This window comes from Sinocyclocheilus rhinocerous, unplaced genomic scaffold, assembly GCF_001515625.1.
Source record: "Sinocyclocheilus rhinocerous isolate Xijiao unplaced genomic scaffold, SAMN03320098_v1.1 scaffold1799, whole genome shotgun sequence".
In the NCBI taxonomy this organism is placed as follows: Eukaryota; Metazoa; Chordata; class Actinopteri; order Cypriniformes; family Cyprinidae; genus Sinocyclocheilus; species Sinocyclocheilus rhinocerous.
In genome coordinates this window covers 400,058-406,925 of record NW_015648615.1, presented here as the reverse complement: position 1 = coordinate 406,925, position 6,868 = coordinate 400,058, and positions in this window count along the sequence as shown.

Below are 6,868 nucleotides of genomic sequence, written 5' to 3'. Positions count from 1 at the left end.
TGTCAATATGGGGTGCTGTGTGTACATTAATGAGGAAAAAAAATTAACTTAAATCATTTTAGCAAATGGCTGCAATATAACAAAGAGTGAAAAATTTAAGGGGGTCTGAATACTTTCCGTACCCACTGTACATGTTCCGATACGGACGCACAAAAAGGGAGAGGAGAGACGAGGAGAGTTTGTGCTCAAGGAGGGAGTTTTTGGGTCACTGGCTCTCTCTTGGTTCCCCACTTGGTAGTGACAGCTGGCAGCTTGGGAGCCAGCTTTGCCCCTTGGTGAACACCTGGGTAAAATCCCCCTCGGCCCGTCATAGAATCCCAGAAGCTCCTTCTCACCTCCTGAGGGAGGACAATTTTCTCTCCTCTGCTTTTGCCTGTGGGTTTATATCTTAAGTGGAGATTTCAACTCACTCGTATTTTAAAACAAAATTATTCCCAACATGAAGATTTGGGAGTAGAAGCAAGGCTTAGCATTATACAGAAAGTAAAGAATAAAAAAAGTCTATTGAGATGCACAGATAAATTCCTGCAATAAGCCGATAATTATTTTCATGTAAATTATAAAAAAAATTCTATATTATTTTTCTAAATAAATGAAAAATAAACTAAAAAAAATAACAATTGCTACAAGTGAATTTAGGCACCACAACATTACAATGTTCATTCTGAAAAATGGATAATCATTTTTAGATTTGCTAAAAATTACATTTAACGGTTTAATTAAATTATGAGTGTTTTAAAAAAATTACCTTCAAGAGAATGTTACATGACAGCAATCTAAATGTAAAAATAGGAAAAACTAGCATTATTAATTAAACATCAAATACAGACCGATACCGATTGTTAAAAATGAAAATTTTTCTCTAATTCCTCTAATTTATCTCTAATGTATAATCACCAAAATACAATTGAGCAGCAAATCAGCATATTAGACATCTGAAGGATTATGCAACACTGAAGACTGGAGTAATGGCAGCTGAAAATACAGCTTTGCCATCACAGGAATAAATTCCATTATAAATATATTAAAATAGGAAACAGTAACTTTAAATTGTAATAATATCTCACAATATTACCCTTTTTACTATACTTTTCTTTATCAAATAGATGCAACCTTGGAAAAACTTCTTTCAAAAAAATCCAAAAAAACATCTAAACCCCATACTTTCGAATTATAGTGTCCATGAAACACAATAATTTAATAAAATAATGAATTAATTAACCTTTGTGTCATTCTTACATGGTTTACCGCTTGTTACGTAACACTTTAGTATATATAAACATCTTATTTATATTGTTATTACTCTCCTAAACTGAGAAGATGTATTTTATGTATTCAATAGAAACACAGACACTGGCGTGATCATTTTAGCATCAGACAGGCAGAAATAAATAGCCGAATCAATAGCTGATTCCTGAAAACTTGAGCATTTTATCACGCAGACCCATATAGTCTGAAGGGTGGGGGTGCGGGATAACTCCCAGACATGATGTGCATTCCTCCACTTTATCACACCTTGATAAATATATCTGTGACAAACTTGACAAGAGGAGCCATGAGGGGTCTCATATATATTCATACGCAGCCCAGTGAGAGTGGAGATACCTTCAAGCCCTTCATAGCTGAGTGGGATGAAATATAGCTCTGATTCATTTGCGGTGTGCTGTGTGTGTTGGCAGCTGACATTAACCCATACGGTGAATCATGTGTGTCAGTGTCACATTCCTTGGGGGCTTCAGAAGCCCGTGAGAGAGGAGCAGGACTATGTGGATGGGAGTGATGGAGGGGTCTGGCCCGCTGTGCCCTGCTCAGGGTCAGAATATGCGCTGAGAAAACAGAAAACGGCAGCATTTTCAACAAGTGATGGGGCAATACTTTGCCATGACCCGATCTACTGTGATCATTTGTCCACATACAGTACCTTTTCCCCTTTAAAGGTAAGCTAGTCCCTGGTAAACGCTATTGAGTAAGGGTAATCTGGTGCTTATAGGAGAAAATCTGCTGTTGGCGTTGTGAAAGTTAATAATTGTTTTGGCCCATGTTCATTGGCATAGTTGGAGCCCAGATCTTGTCATCTTGCTCTTGAGATTTCGCTAACAGCCTTGGATAAGACGGCCGTCTCATAAGACAGATGAATTTTATCTAGAAAAACAAATTACTGTGTCTAACTCACCATGATACAGGCTGTTAAAGACTTGATTTAGTTTGTGTGGCAAACATATGATGCCTTAGTCTTGGTCTGTTTATCTTCATTAGTACTTAAGTCCAAAAACCTATCCCTGTTCTATGACCTGTTCCATGTGGCTGTTTTGACTGAAAACGAATTGATAATTAACAACCAGTTCACACAGAATGCATCCCACTGAGCTGTTTTAATGGTTCTCAATAAACACATGCTAGACGGATGGCACGTTCTTTTATCGCATCCTTTGCAGCATCTCACCACTCAAGGTAAAATAAGTTCAACTTAAACTTTGGCTTGTTTCTCTTTTTTTTGTTCTGCTGCACTGCATCTTGCAATCTTTTGATTGCCTGATGGGACACACTTAAGGCATTTGCACTTGATAGGTTTGGTTTGATTAAAATGATCTGAACCTTAGCGTGCACCAAACAAGCGTACCGAGACCCCTTTTTTTCAGGGGGTCTCTGTCCACTTCCAAACAAGCTGTAGTGAGGTTCGACTGATATATGAACGCAACATGGACCAAAGATATCGAAACAAACCAAAAACAGGTTGTGATGTCACAAGATGTGACCCTAAAAAAGTCAAAATGCTTACCTGCATACCTGGTTCTTATCATCATAAGAGCAATGGTGCCCATTACAGTCGATACAGGCATTGGTACTGCCGTCTACCTACAGCAGATATACACATACAACAAGCATATTTAACCCAGCACACAGCAGCTTTGGATGTTCGGTAAGTTCCCAAAATACACATCGTAAAAGCTGTCCAGTCAAGTTGTGAACATATCCTTATGCTTTTTGTTTTATATCTTTATGGTTTGGTGGTCATATCTTTATGACAACAACAAGTGAACCATTTGTTGTACATTTTCTTTTTTTTTCTTCTTCTTCATCATCTTTTTTTTTTTTGGTTTTGGTCTGGACCAAAGAAGCAAGAAAACCAAACTACAAGTGTAAGCACACCCTTATAGAGATGTAAAAATGCAAAAAAGTTTTACAAATTTGGATTTTTACTAGTTTGCGATTTAAAATAAACTCAAATGTATGTTAAGTAGTCCCTATGTAACAGCCACAATTTGGTAATTGATGCTTCTAATTAAGTGATAAAAAGGTCTCAAGTGGCCAAGACTACAAGTGTGGGTGCGGGCACAGGCCCTTGGTGTCTTTCTCAAAAGTTACGCATTTTGAAGACGCCATTTCAAATTAAAAGTTTCGAGACCCTGTGTTCTTTCCATCCTGCTGCGCAGCATCTTTCATTTTTATTCACACGTTCTGTGTGAAATAATTGCCATCAAATTGTTTTCTCAGTTTGTTTTTAGTCTTTAGGGATCCAAGTCTTCTGGGGAACCTCCCTATGGTTTTGGGGAGTTTTGTATTGAAACATATTAGTTGTTTGCTATGGCTCTGATTTTCTCTGACGCTAGTTGAATATTCAGTTTGGAAGTGAGCAGTTTGACAGCATTTCACTCGGTTCAAGGAACTTAAAAAGGGCCTGAAAAGATGCTAATTGGGATATCAAAGTGAATGGGTTGTCCCCCGGCGTTTGGGAAAGAGCAAGCCAGATGTTAGGCTAGTATTTTTTTTCAGTGAGAGAGACCTTCACTTGTTTATGCAGCCCAATAAACCTTGTTAAATGGGATCACTGATTGCAGTGGGGAGTAGAATGAGTAAGTGTGTGTGTCTTTTTGAGGCTGGAAGAGTCAGACAACCACAATGTATGCATCTGTGTCCTCCTCACACATCTATGCAGTTGTTCTCAACTTAGCAATCCACTCACACACTCTGTTTAACCTCGGAGGTATAAGCCTTGTGCACGCAGCAGGGTAACAAGCCCAGGTGTCTCTATCATCTGTCATGGACCATGGTATGGTGACAGCTTGCTTGAGACTACTGGGTGGAGACAGATGCGAACCCCACCTTGTTTTCCCTCATCCAGATGCACTGTCAACCTCTCTAATTCTCATTGACTTGGAAATACTATGAAGTTTCGGGGTCATGCAGTTTATGTACCTGAGTGATCTGCTCATCTAATTAGAATTGTAGATGACATCTGTGGAATTAATTATTCGGTGTAGCAGTTTCAAAAGTTTCAGTCAACTTACACCAAACAGACATGATAGGAGTAACATTTAAAGGGAATAAGTGAGCAGTAAATATTTTGTAAAAATGAAATATGTTTTCAGAAACAAATGTAAGAGAACTTACAGCAAAGCTTCATAAGTTCATCTAAGTTTTTTACAAGTAAAAAAAAAGTATATATATGTACACACATTTTCATTTTACTTCTAATTTTTTGTTTTAAAACACTTAGTTGAACTTTATCTATGCATACATAATTACATATTGTAGAATGTTGCATTTTAAGTCTAGACTATATGTATATATGGTCTAGATACATCTATATCTATAACATCTATATGGTATATACACACAGGCCAGGCTTAAAGCTAGGGTGACCACAGTTCCTCTTTTTTATTGCTAAATTGCCTAAAATCTCTGGGTTTTGACTTTGATTAGCTATTGTTTTCATGCTTGCTGAAGGTAATGCCTGAAAAGTAGTTTGCTCAGTAGCATGCAGGCATTGTACATAATTGACCAATTGTGGTGGGATCTACAGAGAATGGTCAACGCAATAATACACGTACATTTAATGTACAAGGACTGTAGAGAGCACGTTAGTTGGAAAACAAGGCCAAAACCCAGATATTTTAAGCAATTTGGAAATTCCGCATAGGACTTGACTGGGAAAAGGAGGCTGTACAGTCACCCTATTAAAATACAACACTCAGTTTTATAAAATATCTAATTTTATACGGTATGCACCAAGGAATCTTTGGTCTGAAAAAGTTTGAAGACCCTGATGGACACTGATGGACTTTGGTGAAAGATAAGTAGATTAAAAAAGGAAAGTAAAATGGCCTTTTTGAAAATAAAACTCGGGTCTTTGCCCTTTCATATGGGAGTGCTTTTAGTGCTTTATACCTGCCACACAAAATACAGCAGATGAACTACACTAACAAAATTAGTTCAGTTTGTCCCTACTGGTAAGTCACTCCCATCTTTTTTATTCTGCCTTTAACCATGAACACATGCTTAAGCAGGTCTTTACGCTCAATCACTTTTATCTCTAGCAGGGACTATTACGAGGAAGAACAATTTCACCCTGATTAAACACTTACACTCAAAATTAACTGCTGCTAAACATTGAGCACTTGTGCTAGGAACCATAGAGAGTGAAAGCTTTCATAGGAATCTGTACTGAGAGAAACAGCTATCTAGATGTTTCTGATTACATTCAGTGGGCCCTAAACTTGAAATAAAAAAGACTGCTGTCCTACACAATCACTTCAAACATTTAACATTTCTAATGAGACAATTAAGAAATTGATATCTGATTGACCTATTGGTAAGCCCCGCCCCCTTAGTTACTGTTGCTCCCTCAGACAAACAAACGGAGTTGCTCACTGTCTCACACTAATAACAGCTGTCAGTGTGAAAACCTTGTCCCACAATGTTTTTTCACAATTTTGGACACAGAAGGGCCACCATTCAAGTGGGAATTAAATATTCCATGGAGGTATATATAAAAGATTTTAAAATAAATACGGTGGGTAACTCGAAAACTGGGTTTACAGATCACAATTCCAGTGGGAGAAGTCTCATATTACGGTCATCATGATCGCGGATGACAACATGCAGGATCAACACTGTTCATGTACCGCAGAGTATGATTAAATTAATGTACATTTAACCAGTTTAATATAGAGAGGTGCTGTTCTGCACGATCCTCTTCAATAATATCCTCTGCTTCTCAATCGGGCTCAAACTGATAAGCAATATTAACGAAGCCGTTGTTTACAATACAACCGGAGCATATGCCGCCGAGGTGAGGGGCGGGACGTATAGATGCACACTAGAGGCAGTTTAGCCAATCACAACACACTGGGCTAGCTAACCAATCAGAGCCCATCGCCTATTTCTGAGGGAGGGGCTTCATAAAAGAAGGAAATGATCAGTCCGTTTCTCAGAGAAGGGACAGATCGGTGTGGAATAAAGGTAAATTATGTGGAAAAAATGGGTTTTTTAAACTGAAGCATTAAAACATGTTAGACTGCACCCAATAAACACAATCAAGCCTAGAAAAAAACCAGTGAACCACCCCTTTAATGAGAGTATGACAACCAGAAAATGAACATTTTTGTGTTCATTGGGATTGGGGTTGAATGCTTAGGGACATTTTGCTCTGTTTTGTTTGAGTTTAGAAAATGTAATAAAATAAATTATATTGCCCATCCTCTCAGGATACCTGGAATCAGTGTTACAAGTACCACATGAACAATTTTGGACACAGAAGGGCCACCATTCAAGTGGGAATTAAATATTCCATGGAGGTATATATAAAAGATTTTAAAATAAATACGGTGGGTAACTCGAAAACTGGGTTTACAGATCACAATTCCAGTGGGAGAAGTCTCATATTACGGTCATCATGATCGCGGATGACAACATGCAGGATCAACGCTGTTCATGTATCGCAGGGTACGATTAAATTAATGTACATTTAACCAGTTTAATATAGAGAGGTGCTGAAATGTAGACCTCCGTTTATGTGTTTTTGACTTACACTGTACATGATGTGAGAACAGTTCGCTATTTAGGTTTGTAATAGCATTGACTCACT